The sequence below is a fragment of the Apium graveolens genome, chromosome 8 (genome assembly GCF_009905375.1).
Source record: "Apium graveolens cultivar Ventura chromosome 8, ASM990537v1, whole genome shotgun sequence".
In the NCBI taxonomy this organism is placed as follows: Eukaryota; Viridiplantae; Streptophyta; class Magnoliopsida; order Apiales; family Apiaceae; genus Apium; species Apium graveolens.
This window is the reverse complement of record NC_133654.1, coordinates 185,199,155-185,224,510: the sequence shown is the minus strand read 5'-3', so window position 1 is coordinate 185,224,510 and position 25,356 is coordinate 185,199,155. Positions and strand designations below refer to the sequence as shown.

General features: G+C 38.3%; 1 non-coding gene across 1 annotated transcript; it reads left to right on the top strand.

The window, feature by feature from the left end:
* The first annotated feature begins 24,770 nt into the window (after nt 1-24,770).
* Nucleotides 24,771-24,877, top strand: LOC141681556 (small nucleolar RNA R71). The gene has a single exon (XR_012558985.1). It is a non-coding gene; the product is annotated as a small nucleolar RNA R71 (small nucleolar RNA).
* The last annotated feature ends 479 nt before the right edge of the window (nt 24,878-25,356 follow it).

Genomic DNA, 25,356 nt, shown 5'->3' with positions numbered 1-25,356 from the left:
TGTGAGTGAACTCCATCAGTTGTTCAGCTGTGCGAGTCATGTTCAGTGAACTTATTCTATAATAAGCACCTACATACTAGCTATAGTGTCACCACACAAATGTCTATGAGAACAGACATCCTTCATAATGAAGCAAGCATAGTATGTACCGATCTTTGCGGATTATTAATTACCAGTTAGTAATCCTATGATCAAGAACTATTTAAGTTTAGAGTTATCATCTTTTAGGTCTCACTATTATGATCTCATCATAATCCATAAAAAGCTTTACTCTAAACTATGGTATATCTTATTTAAACACTTAAATAGATAGAGCCCGTAATAAAAAAAACAAGTCTTTTATTAATATCAATGAAATCAAAACAGATTACACAGGAAGTTATTCCTAAATCCTAATACATGATTGGACTTAGGACATATTCCTTTCATGAGCTGTAGTAGGAGCTTCCAAATAGAGCACAGTTGAAATGATCAGCCTATGAAGGTCAATTTCAGGACTTAATCCTGAATCTTTAACTATAACATTATCATAAATAGGAGAGACAAGAGGTGTGATCACCGTATCCTGAACAGTGTCTTCAACCTGAGTTGGAGGTGGCAAAGATTCAATTACTATTGGCTTTGAGATCAGAGATTCCTGATCCCCTTCCCCAGCCTTATTAGTATCCTCAGATGGAGGTTGTGTCAAATGCCTTCTTGTTCTCTGTTTCTTTGATCTCCTGGATGGTGTAGGAGTTGTTTGATTAGCATCAAAATATGAAGTTCTTTTTCTTTTCAAAATATCAGAATTTTCAGCTTCAGTTTCTTTCTGAGAAGTTGCCTTTTTCAGCTTCCACTGTCACAGGTCTGATGCATGAACCCGTACTTCTTCTTCATCATCAGATTCATCCATAAGAATCATCCTTCTTCTCCTTGGTGGAGATTTAGGAACATATTTTTCTCTTTTAGGCCTGGAGGATGAAGTTCTGATGGTAGGTACTGATGGTTGAGGTTGAGATGATTGAGCGGGATGGAAATATATTCTGATGGTAGGTTGAGTTGGTTGAAGTTGAGAAGTGGTAGGTGGTTGCTTGGTTGTAGGTGCTGATGGAGGTTGGGATGGTTGCACATCAGGAAATATAGCACTGTATGTGAGAGGGTCAGAGTTTACTAAGACCTGTTTGACTGACTGTGGAATCTGGAGGGGTCTTAGTACAGCCTTCTTATTATCAGTAGATAATAAGTCAGTGAAAGCCCTTTTAGCAAGTTTAAAGGGTTCAATCAACTCACTAGCTAGTTGGGCCTTATCAGAACTACAGAAACTGTAAATAAGTTGGCAAAATCTAGTAAAATATACATTATTTCTATCCTCTTGCATCCTATCCCTAATAAATCCTAGCACAACACTAGCATAATAAAAATGAGATTGAGTAATTAGAGCATACCCAATTTGATGACTAGGGATTGGAATTGCATCAAAGTTGGAGCACTTGTTTGCAACGGCCTTGGTGATGCAGTCGAAAAAGAAACTCCATTCCCTCCTTATATGGGGTCTCTTCAATTGGCCCAGGTTTGCCAAAGGCTTTTCATAGCCTACATTTGCCATCATTTGTTAAAGAGATGGCTCCTCAACTGTTGAATTGAAATTATAATTGTCTGGAAGATGTAGAGATTTGCGAACAGTAGACACAGTCACCATATGTTCATCCTCCCCTGTTGTAAAGATAATACTTGGGGACCCATTTGCACCACCATCATTATAAACACCAATCCTCCAAAACTCCAGCACTTGAGTTTCTGAGAGTGCTTCTGGTTGGGTCAAAGCAAACCCAATCTTACTTAGAGATAGAAAATCTTGGATGAAGTGAAGTTCTGATGGAGTTTCATCCTTAGAAAGAATAACCATGTAGTTATTAGGAACAAACTTGGCTCCATCATAAATCAAATCTTTTGGTGCCATTTCTGTAGAGAAATAAGTGAGAAAGTTTGTGTTTGCAAAGTGTTTGATAAAATGCCTGTGAAAAATAGAGCTTCAGAGAATATTAGAAAGAGAGAGAGAGAATAATAGAGATAATAAAAGAATTAGAAAGTAGGTAAAAGATTGTAAAATCTTTTAACTCCCATATATATACTCTCTCCACTCAATAGCTCTTTTTGGAAGTAAAACAGACACTTTACACCTGTCAGCTAGTAAATAGTTAAAGCAGTAGTTAATGGGCACGGGAAATAAGCAGTAATTATTGTGCACATGCAGTTGTCAAGGCAAACACATTTCCCACTAACCAAATGATTATGACTATTTTTATCTCACTTAATATTTTCTGATAAATATGACCGTTACAGAAACCAAAAATAAGTCAAGTAAATAAATAATGCCACGTAAGCATCAGAGTTTCCATCAGGATTTGCATCAGAACTTGACTATTATCAGAATTTAACGGTCATTAGAACATGGCTTCTGTACTTAAAGAGTGAATGTCTGTTTCTGTGATTCTTCATACAAATACTGACTGGTTTCTTCAGAGTTTAATCATCAGAACTTTCATCAGAACTTGTCCTCAGAATTTATGCAAATAATACTTATCTGTTTGTCAGAAACAACTTGATCACCACAGTAATTTTCATCATTCATATGGAGTGAGAGTGTGTGCATTTGCAAATGATCAGATAAAGATTAAAGTCTGATAAACTTCAGTATATCTTAGAAATAAGGCATAACTAAGAAAAGTGCTTAAAATCTGTCTTTAATTTTGAAGTCTACTATAGAATAAATTTATGCAAGAGCCCACCTCAACTGTTTGTGCTCATTTTATGTATCTTTTGACATTCTTTTTACAGTGGCTTCTCAGTATAAGTGAGTCACAACTGCTATCAGAATTTATGCTATTTTCAGTGTATTTCTCCAATAATCAGAGAATGTGAAAAGTCACCAAGAAAAATTTATTTGCTTTTCTAATGCATATTACTTAATACCAGCAATGCACTTGGGTCTTTCCTTTCACATATTTACTCTAGATCTCAAAGGAGTACCTGATTTTGATTTTCTTCTTTTCTTTTCTTCAGATAAGTGAGGCTTATCAAGCATGTAGTTCATCCTTAAGATTTACTGACATCATAATTTGACAGATAAGATGTAAAAATCTAGTTTGTGACTTAGTAGTAAGATACACAAAGTAAATTGGACTAAGCTCAAAATCAGAATTTGCTTGTGTTATTGAATTTCCACATAAACAACTAATTCAAACATGGGATTTCTAGTATGTTAAAGACTACTAGGTCAACATCTAGAACAATAATCCTCATTGGATTGAATAGCCACAGAACATTAAAAAAACTATCAGAGTATATAGAATCATATCAGAGAACAATCAGTATTTAATATATTATAGTTTAAGCACATATTACATAGAGATAAGACAATCTGTAAACACTGATCATAAAGTCTGATGCAAGAGAACAAAAACTAAGCAGATTTAGAGATAGAACCTGAAACCATTCCAAGTTCATTTACCAGTCTTATAAAAGTAGCTTCACATAGTGGTTTTGTGAAGATATCTGCTAGTTGTTGATCTGTTGGAACAAAATGCAATTCCACTGTACCTTCCATCACATGTTCCCTTATGAAATGGTACCTAATACTGATGTGCTTTGTCATTGAATGTTGAACTGGATTACCTGTCATAGCAATAACACTTTGATTATCACAGTAAATAGGTATTTTAGAAAATTCTAACCCATAGTCCAGTAACTGATTCTTCATCCAAAGAATCTGTGCACAACAGCTTCCTGCAGCAATATATTCTGCTTCTGCAGTTGATGTGGAAATTGATTTCTATTTCTTGCTAAACCAAGAAACCAATTTGCCTCCAAGAAATTAGCAGCTTCCACTAGTGCTTTTCCTGTCTATTTTACATCCTGCAAAATCTGCATCTGAGTACCCTATTAGCTTAAAATCTGATTCTCTAGGATACCACAATCCTAGATCAGCTGTACCCTTGAGTTACTTGAAAATTCTTTTCACAGCTATTAGATGAGGTTCTCTTGGATCAACCTGAAATCTTGCACAAAGATAGGTAACATACATGATATCAGGTCTACTAGCAGTTAAATAGAGTAAAGATCCAATCATACCTTTGTAGTTAGTAATATCTACTGATGATCCAGTATCTTTATCTAACTTGGTTGCAGTGGCCATGGGAGTGGATGCAGTTGAACAGTCTTGCATTCCAAATTTCTTGAGTAAATTTCTGGTGTACTTGGATTGATTTATGAAAGTACCTTCTTTTTGCTTGACTTGAAGTCCCAGAAAATAGCTAAGTTCTCCCATCATACTCATTTGATATCTTGACTGCATTAGCTTTGCAAACCTTTCACAGAGTTTGACATTTGTAGAACCAAAGATGATATCATCAACATATATCTGTACCAAAAGTAAGTCCTTTCCATGGTTGAGGTAGAACAGTGTTTTATCAATTGTGCCTCTGTTAAATCCACTTTCCAGAAGAAATTGAGCTAAAGTCTCATACCATGCTCTTGGAGCTTGCTTAAGGCCATAAAGTGCTTTATCAAGTCTTTAGACATGATTATAAAATTTTGAATCTACAAATCCTAGAGGTTGTTCAACATATAATTCTTCTTCCAATACTTTATGGAGAAAAGCACTTTAAACATTTATTTGAAAGACTTTAAACTTTTTGTGAGCAGCATAAGCCAAAAAGATTCTTATGGCTTCCAATCTAGCAACTGGTGCAAATGTTTCATCATAATCAATACCCTCATGTTGATAGTAACCTTTAGCAACCAACCTTGCTTTGTTTCTTGTAAATATGCCATCACTGTCAATTTTGTTTCTGAACATCCATTTTCTGCCAAAAATGGATCTGTTCTTTGGTCTTGGCACTAGGGTCCAGACTTTATTTCTTTCAAATTCATTTAACTCTTCCTGCATTGCTTGCACCCAATCAGCATTTGATGTTGCTGTTCTAGTTCTGACACCTGCTTCAGGATCTCCAATTATTAAGTCAGGTGTATGTGATTTGGTCCACTTCCTTGCAGATGGAAGTTGATTTCTAGAACTGGATCCTCCCCCATGATCTATGTTGTCTCTATCAGCATTTTCTGATGCCCCCCCTGTAGTTATGCTCTCTAAGACTTCAGAATTTGAGTTGGATTCTTCAGGATTTGAATAATCAGAGTTTCCAGAATTATCAGAATTTGGCTCATCAGAACTTGTTGAATCAGAACTTGTTGAATCAGAACTTGAAGAGCCAGTGACAGGTTCCGATGCTTCTTGAGAGTCTTGAGTTGTGGTAGGATCTTCAGCTTGCCCCCCTGAACAGGTGCAGTTTCCCTTGGAGTAGTTACCACAGTTTCAATGACATCAGAATTTAACCCGTCAGTACTTACAGGATCAGGATTTAAGTCATCAGAATTTACAAAATCAGAATTTAAATCTTCATTTTTATATCTCAGCTGATCATGATCATTGAAATCTTCAAGTCCAGTAATCTTTTTATCATCAAAAGATACATTGATAGATTCCATGACAACCCTTGTTATCAAATTGTAGACTCTAAAGGCTTTTGTGGAAAGTGGATGTCCAACAAAAATTCCTTCATCACCTTTTAGATTAAATTTTGACAGCTGTTCAGGATGAGTCTTAAGAACAAAACACTTACATCCAAATACATGAAAGTATTTCAGATTTGCCTTCTTTTTTTTTACCATCTCATATGGTATTTTTCCATGCTTGTTTATGAGTGTAGCATTCTGTGTAAAACAAGCAGTCTGCACAGCTTCAGCCCAAAAATAGGTTGGTAGCTTTGCTTCATCAATCATAGTTCATGCAGCTTCAACAAGAGTCCTCTTCTTTCTTTCTACAACTCCATTCTGCTGTGGAGTTCCAGGTGCAGAAAATTCCCGCTTTATTCCATGCTCTTTATAGAACTCATCCATGATTGAATTCTTGAACTCAGTGCCATTATCACTTCCTGTGATTTTAACAGAATCTTTGACCAATTTATCCAGCTGTCTGACATGATCAGTTAGAGTAGATGCAGTTTCATTCTTCTTATGCAATAAATACACCCAAGTGTATCTTGTGAACACATCCACTATAACCATAGCATATTTCTTCTTTGCAATTGACATGACATTGACTAGATCAAATAGATCAACATGCAGTAAGTGATAAGGCTCAAGAATTGAGGATTCAGTTTTGCTCTTGAATGAAGATTTTCTTTGTTTTGCCTTTTGACATGAATCACAAAGGCCATTAGGAGCAAATACTGATTTTGGCAGTTCTCTTACAAGATCTTTCTTTAATAGCTCATTTATGTTGTTGAAATTTAAATAAGATACTCTCTTGTGCCAATTCCAGCTTTCTTCAATTGATGCTCTACTTAACAGACAGATTGCAAAACCATCAGAGTTTGTGGAAAATCTGGCTTCATATATGTTACCATGTCTGTAACCTTTCAGAACCACTTTCCCTGTAGAATTACTTACAACTTCACAGTGTTCTTCAAAGAAATCTACATGATAACCTCTGTCACAGATTTGACTCACACTCAGCAGATTGTGTTTAAGTCCTGAGACAAGAGCTACTATTTCAATGATGACATTCCCAAGATTGATATTGCCATATCCCAGAGTTTTTCCCATGTTTCCATCTCCATAATAAACTCCTGGGTGAGCTTTCTCCACAAAGTCTGATAGCAGGGCTTTATTTCCAGTCATATGTCCTGAACATCCACTGTCCAGAACTAGGATATTTTTCCTGTTGCCCTGTAATCACAAAGACCACTATTAGTTAGTTTTAAGGACCCAGACTTGCTTGGATCCTTTGGCCTTTTTAGGTTTGTTAGCATTTGCAGCGGATTTAATTTCAGAGTTTATGCTAACATGCTGTTTATCAGACTTTATATCAGACTTTGCATCAGAATTTACACTAGAAGGAATTACATTAACTTTCTTCAAAGAAGGTTTTATTTGATAATAATCATAGTACAAACTATGATATTCCTTACAAGTATAAATGGAATGCCATAAACTAACACAATGAAAACAAGGATTTTGTGGTTTAAACCTAACAGACTGACTCTTAACCCCTGATTTAGGAGGTAAAGAGTTTATATCTTTATTTTTCCTGCAAAGAGAAGCAAGATGGTTAGAGTTTCCACAATTATAACATTTCTTTCTAGGAGCATTAGGAACATGCATATAATTATTGCTTTTATTCACACCTTCCTTTCCTTTCCGTTCCTTTCCGTTCCTATTTTTCCTTGCTTTCTTCACCTTGTTCACATTTCTAATCTCTTTCAGCTTATGCTTAAGCTGTTTCTTTGTCATTAAGCCTATATTTACTTCAGCTGGTTTATTCTATTTTAATTTGTCAGAAGTTGACTTTTCTTTTACTTCTGTCATAGAATCTTTCATCTTTTCAGAATCAGACATAATAGTTTTTGCTACTAATTTAACAGGATTTACCTTTGACTTAGTAGTCTGTTTAACAACAATTGGCTCAATTTGCACAGTTCCTTTCTCACTTTTATCATCTCCATAACCTAAGCCCTCTTTCCAGTTTCCACTACTGAGTATATTCTGAGTTGTTCTGCTAGAGTTAGTCCAAGTCCTGATAATCTCTCTTTCCTTTTCTAAATCAATTTTTAGAGATTCATTCATTTTTAGCACTTCATCTCTAACATACAGAGTCTCATCTCTTTCTTTCTTAGTTTGATGAAGAAAAACTAACTCTTTTTCTAAATAGTCATTTCTGTTTCTAAGATCAAGACTTTCAGATGTTAATCTTTCACATGTTAAAGTCTGATCTTTAAAACTAATGAACATTGTTTTAAGATATAATCTCAACTCAGTAATATCATCAGTATAAAAAGTAAAAGTTGTTTGAGGTACCTTCAATTCAGCAGTGTCAGGACTGCTATCAGCATTTGCCATCAAGGCATAGTTCTTCTCATCTTCAGAATCTGAAGTGTCTGTCTAGTTTTTCTTCTTTGTGACAAGAGCCTTGTCTTTATCACTTTTTCCTTTCTTGCAGTCAGGAGATATGTGGCATTTTTCACCACAATTGTAGCATTTGACATTTGAGTTGTCTCCGCTGTCAGACTTTCCTCCTTTGCCTTCAGACTTTCTGAACCCTTTCTTATCAGAACTTCCACCTTTCCTAGAAAAATTCTTACCCTTTCTGAATTTCCTGTAGGCTATCTTTGTGATACCCTTCACCATAAGAGCACACAGTTGCATCATCTCTGCATCAACATCAACTTCAGATAAACTTTCAGTTCCTGAATCATCATCATCAGAATTTGATGACTCTGAATCAGACTTTATGATGAGAGCCTTTCCTTTTCCCCTTTTTGAGGCAACCACTTTAGGAGATTCCTCCTCAACTTTAAGAGCAACTGTCCTTGACTTTCTTCCATGCCTCTTGCTCCTTTGATCCATCTCAAGTTCATGAGTCTTGAGCATACCATAAATTTCATCAAGAGTAGTTTCAGTAAGGTCATAGTTGTCTCTTATGGTAGTAGACTTCAAATCCTAATTTTCAGGAAGAGCTAAAAGGAATTTTAGATTTGAATCTTCAAGATCATATTCCTTGTCCACCAGTGACAGATCATTCAAGAGTTTGGCAAACCTGTCATATAAATCAGTTAATGACTCATCAGCTTTTGAGTCAAAGTGCTCATACTCTTGAGTGAGTATAGTCCTCCTGTTCTTTTTGATTGCATCAGTTCCCTGACATCTTGTCTCCAAAGCATCCCATATCTCCTTTGCAGTCTTGCATCCAATTACCCTGTTTGACATGACATTATCAATTGCACTATGCAGCAAATGCCTTATCCTTGCATCCTTGGCAATAGATGAGATATCTTCAGGTGTGTATTCACTTCTCTTCTTTGGTATGGTCTTTGCTGGTTGATCAACAACTACAACAGAGAGCTTGGTAGACTTATATGGTCCTTCATTAATTCTGTCAAGGTATTCTGAATCTGTAGCTTCCAGAAACATAACCATCTTCACTTTCCATATGGGATACTCAGAAGGTCTCAGTATGGGAACCCTAATAGTCTCATATCGACTGTGGGTATGAGTGTTTTGAGTTTCTTGAGTTTTGGTGGGCTTAGTTGGGGTTTGTGTTTCTTTAGACGTGATTGTTTGGATCTTTACTGTATGTGTGTTAACATAAAGGCTCTGATACCACTTGTTAGGTCACACAACACTATAGAAGGAGGTTGAATATAGTGTTTATACAATCAAATCAATTTTAACACAAGTATATAACAAAGATCAAATATATTCAAATAAACTCTGTTACAATAGAACTGTTGTTCTCTCTCAGTGATGAACAATATCACTAAGAGCTGCTAGGTTACAATGGATAATATTTCTCGATAATGATAACACACATAGTGTAAACCCTAAAGCTGTATTTATATAGTACACAATTACAAGATATATTCTAATTGATATGGAATATAATTCTGTCTCCTAAAATATATCAATCAGATATCTTCTACAAGTCTTCTAGTCCTCTAACTCTTCATGCATATCTTCTTTTATTTTAGTCCAGATCTTCTCCTGTAAATCAGCGGCATTCCTTATCTGAAGTCTTCCCGCACTTAAGTCCTGATATATATCTTCTGACGCCTTAAGTTCTGATATTAAGTTCTGACTTCAGTAAGTTCTGATTTCAGTAAGTCCTGATATATCCTGTTATTATGTTCTGAAAACTAAACACAAATCAGATTAGACATGACATCTCAAATATATCTAACAAGTGTGATACATAGAACTTAGAACTAATTTGTGCACGTTCCGGAACACATCGATGACTTTTCAAGCTTCGATTTCACTTGACGAGGGACACAAACTAGCCCCCCATCGAATAAGAATAAGAACCTGGTCACTTAAAAAGTGTGGCATAAAGTATAAGATGCCGGTCACTGTAAAAGTATGACATAAAGTATAAAATGCCGGTCACTGGCAAAGTGTGGCATAAGGTGTGATTTAAGACTGTGGGACTAAAGATAAGAATTTGTTATTAAGATTTATTATTTGATTAAGAATTTTGATTATGAGGGTTATAGAATGTGTCGTGTGCTTCGCTTTTTGATAATGGTTATTGATTATATCGTGTGCATCTTTGTTCACCTTGTTATCAAATATATGTGTGATTTTATGTGATCTGTGTTATGTGTCAAGCATGTTAAATTGTGTTTTAAAAAAAAACTGAAAAATATTATTTTGAGTCGTTGGACAGTAGTTTCTTGCTGGGCTTCACAACTCATTCTTTCAATTTTTAGGTTTCATCTAAGAGTTCGAGTTGGATGACATTGGAATTCAAGGACCTTAGGTTTGCAGTGGTTTGACACTTGGACTTCTGTTAGCTGCGTTTTTATAATAGTCACCTTTGTAATAGATTTTTGATTAGTAAATTGCATTTCTAACATTGGTTGAAAATACTTGCCAAGTTGCTAATACTTTAACCAAAATCAATTAAGTATTAGAATAACAAAACTTTAATAAAAGTAAAAATATATTGAATCTAACTTATGCTAGGAGTAGTGGCATGCTTACAAAGATTATACCCACAATTTCATACATGAAAATTTACCAAATTAATCTGCTAATAAATTATAAGTAATTATAATAACACAGAGGGTTACATGTAACCTAATCGCTCACAATAGAGTTATGATTATAGAAGAACTTACATATCATATATTAACGGCTTGAAACGAATTAAGATCCGTACTAATGGTTCATCAAGTCTTATAAGGATCAAATGATATTAGTCAAATACATGAATTTAAAATATATAAAAGACACATTGTAATCATGAAAGCATATACAAGCACAAGAAGAGAAAACTTAAATCTCGAGCCTTTTTCGAAAAACCGGGTCAAATCTCGATTCCGAGTCCAAAAATAAGCCGAAGCCTACTATCCCAAATGTAGCCAACTTGGGTAACGACTAGCCCACCACAGGCCCTCAAAAGATCACGATTTGTTGGTACAAGTAGTAGTAGTACTTTGTCTTATAAACTAAAAAGAAGTCCCAAATCTTCTCGATGTAGGACAGGGGTGTTACAAACTCCCCCGCTTAAACTCCTGACGTCCTTATCAGGCCAGAACAGACAGCCCACGGGTCCGGATCTTTGCCTCTCTAGCCATTATGGGATAATATCGGCTGTTTTTGTGTCCCCGCCTCCAGATCCCTATCCATTGCGGGATATGTCAGGAATATGTTGTGAACTTAATGATAAGATAAATAAAACACCTTAGTAGATTTAACTTAGTGATTTTGTAGCTTTCAACGGATGATCACTATCACTATCCGTTGAAAGAGTAGCTTATGTAAATAAGTTTAGTAACACATTTCTGCATACTTGTATAAGCTTAGTGAATTAGATTTCTGAGAAATGTTTAGGTCATGTTAACTACTAGATTCATATGCAAGATAGGTTGGTTAATTGTAAATAGATGATGCCTTGTAATCTTGTATAAGTGAAGTGGAGGTAACTGTTAAGAAAATAGTCTCAACGGATGTTTCACAAAGCTTCAACGGATGTTCAGTCAAGCTTCAACGGATGATCCATAAAGCTTCAACGGATGATCAGCTAGAGTATCAACAGATGATCATACATAGCTTCAACGGATGATTCAATGAAGTTCCAGCGGATGTTTAAATTCGAAGAGCAGTTGATAATGACTTGACAGTCACATGCATTGATTGTATGCAAAATGAATATGGAAGCCTAATTACTGGTTTCAGATAACAAAGAAGCATTACCATTTTCATGCAACTAAGAAGATATTCAAAGATGCTGGAATAGAGTAATGAAATAGCATGAAGTTGGAATAGATATAATGTTGTTTTATTATCTTGTCTTACTGTCATGTAACTTGGTGATATATAAACCAAGTGTAGCAAGTAGAATAATTAAAAAAGCAAGCTTATTTTCATAGAAACAGATAAGGCTGTATTTGTAAGAATTTCTCTGTAGTTCTGTTTGTTCAACTTGTAAAGCAGCTGTGAGCCATTCAAAGCTTCACAGAGTTCTCTATCTGATATATATATATATATATATATATATATATATTGTTAGTCCCTTAAAAATATAGCAAGAATTACAGAAGGGGGGTTGAATGGAATTCTTGAACCTTTTTCTAGAAATAAAAATGTTCAACTCGAATATAGATATAATGTTTTGATTAGCACAATACGGAATAGAAACTTAATTGAACCAAAACATAAGTAATTAAAAACAAGAGTCTTTAAAAACTTTCTGGTGGATTTAAACAATTCCACCAGAGATATATATAATATATCGAGAGGACTCTGTGTGCTATGCTCACAGCTACTTACAAAAGGAACTACTAAGAATACAGGAAATGCTAATGATTCTGCTTACAAAGATTTCTCTGTTTTTGTGTTTCTCAGCTATCTCAGTTATTTTTCTATTTGCTACTCTCTTGGTTTATATAATACCAAGATTAAAAACTATCAGTCTTAAGCTTTGCTGCTTTTCGTCCTCTATTACCCAGTTAATGGGCTTCCACGGTGTGTTTGTATACATCTCAACGGCTGTGTGTCAGCTTTCACTGTTTAACTGCTGTTTGAATTCTTCATATGATCATCCATCGACTTTCAGAACATCCGTTGATGGTTTAATTGATCATCCGTCGACTACTATATTAAACATCCGTTGATAGTCATTTGATCATCCGTCGATGGCTTTGTTAATCATCCGTCGGTAGCTATTTTGGCACTTGACTCTATTTCACTTATGCAGAATTACAAGACATCATTTATGTACAATTAATCAACCTATTCTGCATATCTAGTTAAAGTCAACATGACTTATATGCTACTACATATTCTATACAAAGGTGCATACATAACTGTGCTACAAACTTATTATTACATAAGCTACTCACTCGATGGATAATAAGTTAATCATCCGTCGAGACTATAATGAGTTATCCGTCGGTACAATAATTCTTATCCGTCGAGTGCTACATAATTTCACTAAGTAAAATCTACTTAGATGTTTTTGTTTATGAAATCATCAAGTACACAACATAAGCACAACAATCTCCCCCAATTTATGTCTACTGGAATTGTAGCCATAAATTAAGAGATACTTGATGATAACAAAACATCCTGAACATACATCTTTAAAGATAAGTAGATAAACTGAAAGTGCTTCAATTAAACAAAATGTATAAGGTTTGGCTCACACTCAATTCAAGATGCTCCTCTAGCCTGAGCAGATTTTTCTAGTTCCTTGAAGGTCTGGATCTTCTTCCAAGCTTTCTGTTATTTTCCTCAATTTGATTCTGGAGCTGCCTGTGGAATTCCAGTTCATCAGATTCTGAGAGATCTAGCTTTTCTCGCATTTCCAAGAGAGTCTCATTGCTAGAGATACTCAGTTGGTCTTCTAATCTGAAGAATCTTCTCACACCCTTGTCATCCATGAACTCCATCAGCCAGTAGGGCCTTAGATGCACTCTTCTCCCTGTTTATGGGATGATTAGTGTCTTTGGGAGTGCATCCTTAGCTCTAACACTCCTTAGCTCTTTAATCTTCTTCAATACTAGTCTTCTTGCAGTTACATTGAACCCAAAGTTTTTCTTGAAGGATGAATAGACTTCAATCAGCACAGCTTGGCTTTCTTGAAGAATCATGTGAAGTGGCCACTGAATCTCCCTTCCTCCTTTGTACTTGAACACCAACCTTGCAGGTAGGTTTCTGTATGCATCAATTGCCCTTACTTCATCCAGTTCATCCAGATAAAGATTTAGATCTGAAAATTCTTTGATGTCACACAAGTACAAGTAGTCTCCCCTGTTGACCTTGGGTTGAGCTTTAACTACTGACTTGGATTTGAGAGGTGACAACTTCACTTTCTTGACTGCCCTTGACTTTGTCCTTTTTGGCTTGCTAAGGATTGGTAAGTTGATGTCAGGAATTGGTATGTTATCCCACTCTATTGGCTCATCCTTTGGCACAATAGGTTCACCATGCATGTTCCTTTAGGGATCCACCACCATTATGTCTTCAAATACCACAGAGGGCTTTGATGCTTGAGTTGTAGCTGGTGTGGATTCCTTAGGAAATTAATCTTCCAATTCCTTGTCAACAACATCCAGTTTCCTTTTTGTTCTTCTAGCCAATTCTTTCTTCCTTGGGGATTTCTTCTGTTCTTCAATTTTCTTGTTTGATTCAGCAGCTTCAGATGGTTGAGAGGGAATTTGTTGAGAAGAGTTTACAGCCTGTAGCTTGGCCAAGATAGCAATTTGTTCTTTCTTTTGTTTATACTTCTTTGCATCTAGAGCAGCTTGCCTCTTTTCCTGCTTTAATCTGGCTTTTTCTTCTTTCTTTGCTTGAGCAAATTGTGGATGTCTAGCTACCACACAAATTTCCTTTCCATATCTGAATATCTTAGCAATTCTCCTTTCTGAAGCTGAATCAGCTGGATCTTTATAGAAGACAATAGATCTTGACAGAAGCTTCTTTTCATCAGGCTTGGGTGTCTCATACACAGTGTCCATAGGGTTCTTCAAAGATGATTTTGGATAATTTGCCCTTGGTTTAAGAATTATTTCAGCCTCTGGAGACTTGATGCATGAAGATTGTCCTTTTTCCAGATAGTTCATGCTCATCTCATTCACACTGATTGGCTTGACATGAGAGTGATGGATGGCTGACTTAACTGGCTCCTTGACTAGTTCAAACTTTTTCTGTATCTCCTCATCAATCTTATTCCAGTTGATCAGACTCAGCTTTCCTTTTTCAGAAACTTTCAAATTTGCTGCTGCTGCTTTAATTAGATCTATACCATCTGCAACTGTTGGCTTGGAGACAGTAATTGAAGGTACAATTACTTTGCTGATTTGTACTTGAAGTTTCTCCCCCTCAGTTGGTCCTTTCTCCCCCTTACTTGATTCTCTCTCCCCCTTTTTGTTATCATCAAGTTGAGGAGTTAGGCCTTGTACTTTAGCCAGTTGCATGAGAAGATTTGTCCGAGTCTGTTGATTTTGAAGAAGGATAGCCACTGAATTCTCAATAACTTGAACTCTGTTTTCCAGCTTGGCCAGCTTCTTTTCAGAATCTGATTCTCTCCTTAGTCTCAGTAATAGATCTTGCATGGTACCATATGGCATTACTGAATCCAGCTTCTCAGAATTATAAGTTTTCAAGTCAGCTATATCTCTTTTTAGTTCATCCACACTCAGATTCTGTCGTAAGTGCTGGATCTTCATGAGATGTAGAGAGTCTAGGTGAGCTTGAAGAATAGCCTTGGTACCAGCATCTGAAGTTTCCTGAAGGGCCTTTTGAATAGCCATCACTTGCTTGACCAAAGATACACCAAATTGTCCTGGTATAGATTCCTTTGTCCATGCCCATCCAGGTAAATTTAAAACAGAACTTGGTCCTTCATCTCCCCCTAAGTTCATACTTCCATCCAGAGAAACAGAGTCATCATCATTAGAATTTACTCCAAATTCTTCAGATGGCTCACCAGCTTGAGAAGGCATCCTATTGACAGTAACTTTATCTCTTTGAAGAGATTCGGAGGTGTGTACTAAATTCAAAGTCTGTTCTGCCTCCACATTGCCCTGAGCAGCCAACAATTGATAGGCTGACACATGATGAGTAAAAGTGTCAGCATCCAAGGAAATGTAATCAATTTCAGCTTTGTAATGTTGCTGAAATTGTCTTCCCTTTTCAGCATCATCCACAATCATTGACTCACTAGCAATGGTTGGATCCACCCTTGTTATTCCCAGTGGACTAACAATGAGATTTGTTAGGGTGAAAACACGCACTAATATTCACGCAAGTATACGCGTTCGCAAGTAATATAGAATACTTTCTAGTTCGTTCCCTCAGAGACTCAGACTAAGTTATTGTCTAATTAAACTCACTCACCAATGTATGATTACTTCTCAATGTTAAGATAACACTTAAAATTGTTGATTAAATATTAACTATAATTAACTACTTAACTAACACTTCAAATTATCAATAATAAAACACTCATGAGATCACAACTTCATTATTACTTCCTTCTATAGCCATTGTTATTACCTTTAGCATGTGATAGTGATGATATTAATCGAATAACACGAAACTGATAAAAGCCAACTTTCATTGTACTAATACCATTCTACCAAGCATCCACAATTAAGATAGAAGTTGAATAGTCATCAATTATGTTGAGTTCCTATATGTCTACAGAAATTGACAACATAACGATTTAAGCACAAGTTATTCCTTTTGATTACATAGGGCAAATAAAACTGTTAGAGTTACCCACTAATCATGCACAACGTACATGAACCTATGCTAGCATGGAAAGTTCTAAATCTCTAGATCCACCGTCGCTTCACAAGAGATTAACACCCTATCTTATATGTTCGCGACGCACATAAGACGAATACGCGCAACCAATACTAGATATCATGCAATCATCACACACTAAAGTATTTAAACAATTAACTAAAGAATTCCATAATAAATCCGTTGAAACCCCATGATCACGATTAGCCCATAATAGAACTTATCGCCATCATGGGTTCATATGAAATCATGATAAACAAACACAAGAAAATAATAACTAAACTAATTATATTAAAACAGAGTACGTCACAAGAGTAAATAAGTCAAAGCAAGAAAACTAGCATCCAACGATACAACGAAACAAGAATCACAAGAATATATGCTTCCTCTTCGTTGCGGTGTGCTAAATCGGTCTTCTTCCTTATCTCCTTCACTTCTTGCGTAAAACACAATCTAAAACATAATCTCCTTAATAATCTCTGTAAAAACGTCTCAAATCTACCTATATAATAGTCCCATAAAACTCAGATTACATAGAAGTTGGAAGCCACACAGAAGTAGAAGTCTGAAATAATTCAGCTTTTTCCCCGACCTTGCGCGGCCGCTCAGCATTGCTGCGCGGGCGCGCAGGACCCTACTGGAAAAATTCCAAGCTTGCTCCGTTTCTTCGCCGTAATCTGCCCATTCCTTTCCTCTCGCAATGGTGAACACATGCCAAGGCTTATTCTTGATGATTCCTCCCCCGAAATGCAACTAATACCCTAAAATGCATAAACACTAGAAAAACGCATTAAATACACAAAATACTTGATTTCAAGACACCAATTTAAGCCATTTTAAGACGTTCTAAGTGGTATAAAATGCCACTTATCACACCCCCAAACTTAAATCGATGCTTGTCCTCAAGCGTCACAGACTCAAAACAAATAAAAATATGCATGAATGCAATCTATATGAAAATGCAACGATCCCCCTTACTATAATTAACCAACCAAATTGTCACATCTCAACGAATGCAGTTAGACATTTAAAGATCAATAAACTCATGCAACCGGACAAACAGCCAGAAACGTGGTGTGTGCAAATACTTAACAGATATGCTTCGGAACTAGACCAATTACTTATGACTAGACTATCCTTAAGGCAATCCTACGATTATACAAAGAATAAAAATTCTAGGCACAAAGTGATATACAACACTACAAGAACTCTGGAGCTTACTACAGAATTGTGCTTTTTATTTACAACTCAAATGCTTATTTGACCGTGCAATGAGTGAGGTCCACAAAAGACTTATACAATGGTATCCATGTAACGAGCGTTAGGTTAGCGGATCCCAGACTCTAAAAGCCTTAGGTCACTAGGCACAAAGTCCCCTAAGAACTTAATAACTCGAATACCAAAGAGCCCACTCTTGATCAATTATATATATATATATATATATTTTTTTTTTAACTTCTGAGCAAGTGCGTTTCGCTCCATCTTACTCATCCCTAGACTACTTGCAACATAAGCGAGCCGGCTACTAGCCATTTGACGCCTAGCCACAACTAGCAACAACTTCCATATTTTTTTTTTCTCCATGAAAAATTTTCTTTTTCATGTTTTTATCACTAAGAACCTATAATCGAATTCTAAGCATAATAAATAGATTGACCTTGAAAACAACCAAATCATAACAACAATCTAGCCCTTACGTATTCTTTAAGACTTAGTGGACTTACAATTGTTTCTAGCATGCATATCAACCTACACAACTTAATATCACTTTAATGCTATCACTACACTCGCATCAATATCACAATTCAGTCGATAAATCATTGCAAAAGGGATCATAGTAAATGCATGAGCTACATGACATTCATAAAAAAAACTATATGGCATAAATTATGCAACTATATGAACTAACTATCATGAATATGCAACTAAATGACACACACACACACAGTATTCCTTTAACTACCACCCCCAAACTAAAAATCTTAACTGTCCTCAATGAAAATAGTAGAAAGGAACACAGGGTATACCTACTCGGAGTCATCATCATCATCACCCTCAGCGGGTGGAGTATCAGGCGGCGGGTATGCAGAGTCCTCACCAAAAACTGGCCACTGGATATCAGCTCCAAGGCCTCGAAAAGCAGTCCCTAACGCAAGGGTGAGCTCCTGAGCAAACCTATTCTGCGTCTCATACATGGCATCCATCCACCGTGAAAGCCTCCTATACTGGGCATCACCCATCCCAGCACCCTCCTGAGCTCTCGACGAACCAGCCTCACCACGCCCTGGCCTGGCCATAGTAGCACCTCGTGCTGGACGCCCTCCTGGAAGACGATAACCCAGCCCATGCTCCTCAGGCTCACCACCGGTCCACTCCTGCATCCCATTCAGAGTGCCAGAATCTATCGGAGCTGCTGGCAACTGCAACTGCTCATCAGCCGGCCAGTTCACTCCCACTGCTCGGCATAGCTTCGTAACCGTGGATGCATAAGGGATGTTCATATGCTTTGCTCCCCTCAAAAACTTCAGAATTCCTTGGTAGATAAACTCACCAAGGTCCACATAGTATTCCTCATTCAGAATTCCCCACAACAGCTGTGCTCTCTCAACTGTGACCTCGTGTGCATGTGAAGAAGGCAAAATATTAGCACATATAAATGCATTCCATGCACGGGCATACCTGTTCATGGCGATCGCCGGAAAGTGACGATACTCATTATTGGCTGGACTGCGGTTCCAAACTGTGCCCGGTCGACAGAGAGTCGCACAAATCAAATCCAAGTCAAAATCCTCAGCAGTCTTTTCATTCCAGTTCTCCTCCTCGGCCTTCCTCTCTCGCTGTCCAATCACACGGCGAATCGCAGCAGGATGATAATCAACCGTCAGCCCACGGACTACAGAAAACCCATTCTTTTCAGCCTTCGCGTTCGCGTAGAACTCGCGAACAACGCTCATCGGTACTGCTTCGGGTGACTCACAAAAAGCTATCCACCCCTTCTCTGCAATCATGGGCAACAACTCACCATCCCTCCCTGATGGTAAAAACCCCCTCTCCTTCAGAATCGGCTTCCCCAACAGCCTAGTGTACTCCTCCTCCGCAGCTCTGTCAGTTAAACGAGGCCTTGCAGCAGTGCCCCTCGAAGAATCAGCAGTAGGAACTGTGCTGCTGCTGTCAATAGTGCGTGCTCTCTTGGGTGCCATTGATTCGTGAATAGAAGTGTGTAAGAACTGATTTTTGATGTTTGTGAGAGGGTTTAAGTGTAGGAAGTTTTGTGGGAGATATGTAGGATAGGTGTATGTATATATAGGGTATGGATTAGATTAGGGTTTGGGAATTAAGGGTTAAAATGATGGGGTAGTGGGAACAATTCGTGGGTTTATGGGCTAAAACTGTTTTTTGTGTATTTGTTTTTTTTTTTTTCTGAACTGCAAAAAATTTTCTGGAACTCGACCCCTGCGCGGCCGCTCAGCATTTCTGCGCGGGCGCGCAGCAAGCTGCGCGGCCGCCCAGCATAGCTGCGCGGGCGCGCAGAGGGTCTCTGGAATTTTTTTTTTCAGCCCCTGTTTTCTGATTTTTTTTGTGTTTTTGGATAGGTTATTAACTTCTAAGGGTTCCTGTAACAACAATTCATGGGTTGCCTCCCACGCAGCGCTTCTTTTTCGTCATTAGCTTGACGTTCCGTACCTTTCTCAAGTAGTCAACAAAATGGCACTAACCACCTCTCGGTTTGCCATGTCCCCATAGTAGTGCTTCAACCGCTGACCGTTAACCTTGAATGCTTGGTCCGAATCATTCTCAAAAATTTCCACCGCTCCATGTGGAAACACAGTTTTGACAATAAAAGGTCCAGACCACCTTGATTTCAACTTCCCAGGAAAAAGTCGGAGCCGAGAGTTGAATAAAAGAACTTGTTGCCCTGGCACAAATAACTTAGGATGTAGCTTCCTATCGTGCCACCTCTTCACCTTTTCCTTATACATTTTTTTATTCTCGTACGCTTGAAGTCGAAATTCATCAAGTTCATTAAGCTGAAGCATTCTTTTCTTACCAGCTGCATCTAAATCCAAGTTCAATTTCTTCAATGCCCAGTAGGCCTTATGCTCAAGCTCCGCCGGTAGATGACATCCCTTACCGTACACCAACTGAAATGGTGACATCCCAAGTGGAGTTTTGTATGCTGTTCTGTAAGCCCAAACAGCTTCATCGAGCTTTAAAGACCAATCCTTCCTTGACGGACAAACAACCTTCTCTAGAATGCGCTTTATCTCTCCGTTAGATACTTCCGCTTGACCATTTGTTTGCGGATGATAGGCAGTAGCTACTCGATGATTCACATTGTAACGCTGTATCATAGAAGTGAACTTACGGTTGCAAAAATGCGATCCTTCATCACTTATGATTACCCGAGGCGTTCCAAACCTTGTGAAAATTTGCTTATGAAGAAAATTTAGTACTACCTTTGCATCATTTGTCGGTAAAGCTTTAACTTTGACCCATTTTGAGACATAATCGACTGCCAGCAAGATGTACTGATTATTGCAAGACGAGATAAAAGGCCCCATGAAATCGATTCCCCACACATCAAAGACCTCGACTTCAAGCATCACATTTAATGGCATCTCATCCTTCCTTGACAAATTTTCCACTCTTTGGCAACGATCACACCTTAAAACAAACTGATGAGCATCCTTGAACAAAGTAGGCCAGAAAAAACCTGCTTGCAGAATACGAGCTGCCGTCTTCTCACCTCCATAGTATCCACCATAAACCGTGGAATGGCAGTCTCGTAATATCCCCTCCGTCTCACAGAACGGGATACATCTCCTGATGATCTGGTCAGCTCCCTGTCTAAACAAATATGGTTCATCCCATATATACCACTTCACCTCATGCAGAAACTTCTTCTTTTGCGCGGATGTCAAATTAAGAGGCATTATATTGCTGACAAGATAGTTTACAATATCTGCAAACCATGGTTCTTCCTCCTGAATTGCAAACAACTACTCATCCGGAAAAGATTCATTGATTAACGTCCTATCTTGTGAAGTAGAATCGGGATTCTCCAACCTAGAGAGATGGTCAGCTACTTGATTCTCGGTACCTTTTCTATCTTTGATCTCTAACTCAAATTCCTGAAGTAAAAGCACCCAACGAATGAGTCTCGGCTTCGAATCCTTCTTAGAAACCAGATAGCGAATAGCTGCATGATCAGTGAATACTGTTACTTTCATACCAAGCAGATAAGATCGAAATTTCTCAAAGCCAAAGACTATAGCCAAAAGCTCCTTCTCAGTAGTGGTGTAGTTCAATTGGGCACCATTTAAAGTCTTACTCCCATAATAGACCACATGGAAGAGATTTTTCTTGCGCTGTCCCAGAACTGCACCTACCGCAGAATCACTCGCATCACACATCATCTCAAACGGTTCTGTCCAATCTGGTGCTGTAATAACTGGTGCAGTGATCAAACTCTTCTTGAGAGTCTCGAATGCTGCCAAACATTCATCATCAAATTTGAAAGGCACATCTTTCTCAAGCAAATTGCACAATGGCTTAGATATCTTTGAAAATTCCTTGATGAATCGCCGATAAAAACCCGCATGACCAAGAAAACTACGGATTCCTTTCACAGAATTTGGTGGGGGAAGATTTTCAATGACTCCCACCTTGGCCTTATCCACCTCCAGACCCTTGCTAGAGACCTTATGCCCAAGGATAATGCCTTCACGCACCATAAAATGACATTTCTCCCAATTAAGCACCAAATTAGTTTCCACGCATCTTTTGAGTACGGCGCGCAGATTATTCAAACATTCATCATATGAGTGTCCAAAGACGGAGAAGTCATCCATGAACACTTCGACGTTATTTCCAATCATGTCAGAGAATATAGCCATCATACATCTCTGAAAGGTGGTCGGGGCGCCACATAACCCAAACGAAACTCTACGAAAAGCAAATGTGCCAAATGGACAAGTGAAGGTAGTCTTTTCCTGATCCTCTGGTGCAATACAAATCTGATTATACCCGGAATAACCATCCAGAAGACAAAAATACTCATGTCCCGCCAATCTGTCAAGCATTTGATCAATAAATGGAAGAGGAAAGTGATCCTTTCTTGTGGCTTTGTTCAATTTCCTATAATCCATGCATACTCTCCATCCTGTAACTGTTCGAGTAGGGATGAGCTCATTCTTTTCATTTGCGACCACAGTGATACCTCTTTTCTTAGGAACACATTGTACGGGGCTCACCCACGAGCTGTCAGAAATAGGATAAATGATGCCTGCATCTAGCCATTTCAGAATTTCTTTCTTCACCACCTCCTTCATGATGGGATTCAGTCTTCATTGCTGTTCCACAGTTGGCTTACTACCTTCCTCTAGCAGAATTTTATGCATACAATATGAAGGACTTATCCCCTTGATGTCTGCTATGGTCCATCCTATAGCCGATTTGAATTCTCTCAAAATTCTTAAGAGCTTGTCTTCCTCACTACCTGAAAGGTCAGCTAAAATAATAACAGGTAACGTAGATGAATCACCTAAAAAAGCATACCTCAAGTGTTCAGGTAATGGTTTGAGCTCTAAGGTAGGTGCCTCCTCTATTGATGGTTTGAGCTTCCCTTCAGCGTTCTTGAGGTCAGAAGTACCAAGAGATTCAAATGGTATGTCCAGCTTTCGCTTCCAGGGAGAAGCGTTCAGATATTGTAATTGCTCGTTGCTATCTTCATCATCACTGTCAAATTCCCCCACTAAGGCCTTTTCCAATGCATCAGACATTAGCATGTGCTCGAGTTCCGAAGTAACTGCGGAATCAATCACATCCACTTTTAAGCACTCCTCATCTTCTATAGGGAATTTCATTGCCTTGAATATGTTGAAGGTCACATCCTGATCTTGGACCCGCATAGTAAGTTCCCCTTTTTGCACATCTATCAAGGTACGGCCAGTAGCCAAGAAAGGCCTCCCCAAGATTATGGGAATCTTCTTATCTTCCTCAAAATCCAGAATAACAAAATCTGCTGGAAAGAAGAGCTTATACACCTTGACGAGCACATCCTCAACTATGCCCCTTGGGTAAGTAATGGAACGGTCCGCCAATTGTAGCGACATGTATGTGGGTTTTGGATCAGGCAGATCCAGCTTTTTAAAGATCGACAAGGGCATCAGATTAATGCTTGCTCCCAAATCACAAAGGCACTTGTCAAAAGTTAGATTGCCAATGGTGTAAGGAATGGTGAAGCTTCCTGGATCTTTCAGTTTTGGTGGTAACTTTTGTTGCAGAACCGCGCTGCATTCTTTCGTGAGAGCAACGGTTTCAAGGTCATCCAGTTTCACCTTCCTTGAAAGAATAGTCTTCATAAACTTCGCATAACTAGGCATTTGTTCCAGAGCCTCAGCGAAAGGTATATTGATGTGAAGTTTCTTGAACACCTCCAGAAACTTCCCGAACTATCTATCCAGCTTTTGTTGCTGCAATCTCTTAGGAAAAGGTGGTGGAGGATAGAGCTGTTTCTCCCCTGTATTGGCCTCAGGCAGAGTGTGTTCAACAGTAGTCTTCTTTGGTTCGCCACTTTCTCCTTTTGCTTAGATTCTTCATCTCTAACTTCAGCTTCGACTTCTTTTGCCTTTTCAGCATCAGCTACTTTTCCAGACCTTAAGGTAATAGCCTTGACTTGCTCTTTAGCTTCCTTCCTGCCTGGTACTTCCGTGTCACTGGGAAGAGTGCCAGGTTGACGATTGAGCACTGCATTGGCTAATTGACCGATTTGATTTTCCAAGGTCTTGATAGAAACCGCCTGACTCTTGCACAACAGCTTAAGTTCCTCAAAATCAGCACTAGTAGGTGCAGCTGCACTTCCCTGTTGAGGATATGATTGCCTTGTAGCATACTGCTGTGGTTGCTGGAATCCAGGTGGGTTAAACTGTTTACTTACTCCTTGCTGATATGTTGGCTGAATAGCATTCTGATTATTCCCCCAGCTGAAATTTGGATGATTTCTGTTATTAGGATGATAGGTCGCTGGCACAGGCTGCTGTTGTCGCTGATAATTATTCACATACTGAACAGATTCGTTGACAAGAGAACACTGATCCGTAGCATGAGAACCTGCACAAAGCTCACAAACCATAGCTATTTGATTAACTCCATACGTAGCCAGAGAATCAACCTTCATTGATAGTGCTTGGAGCTGGGCTGCAATAGCGGTGGCTGCATCAACTTCCAGAATACCTGCGACCTTGCCTGACGTCATCCTCTGAGTTGGGTTTTGATGCTCATTTGCAGCCATTGTCTCTATAAGATTATACGCCTCAGTATAGCTTTTAGCCCATAAGGCTCCTCCAGCTGCTGCATCGAGCATAGGCCGAGATTGGGCCCCCAAACCATTATAAAAACCAGTGATTACCATCCAATCCGGCATTCCATGATGTGGACATTTTCTCAACATTTCCTTGTAGCGTTCCCAAGCCTCGCACATAGATTCTGTAGGTTGCTGCGCAAACTGAGTAAGAGCACTCCTCATAGCAGCAGTCTTTGCCATTGGATAAAACTTCACCAGAAACTTTTGCGCAAGATATTGCCACGTAGTGATGGACCCAGCTGGTTCAGAATGTAACCAGTCTTTAGCCTTATCCCTCAGTGAGAATGGGAAAAGCCTCAACTTGATAGCCTCATCAGTCACGCCATGATACTTAAAAGTGCTGCAGATCTCGACAAAATTTCTTATGTGCATGTTGGGGTCTTCAGTTGCCGCTCCTCCAAAAGAAACAGAATTCTGCACCATCTGAATAGTGCCCGGCTTGATTTCAAAGGTGTTAGCTTGAATAGCCGGATGAAGGATGTTTGACTGAATATCATCAATTTTAGGCCGAGAAAAATCCATAAGAGCTGGATCAGCTTGAACAATACGATCTCCCATGTTTACTGGTTCTTTCTGCTCAGCGCCTGAATCTGAATCCTCAAAATCTAACTTCTCCGGAATATCAAGAACTGCGTTTGTCTCCT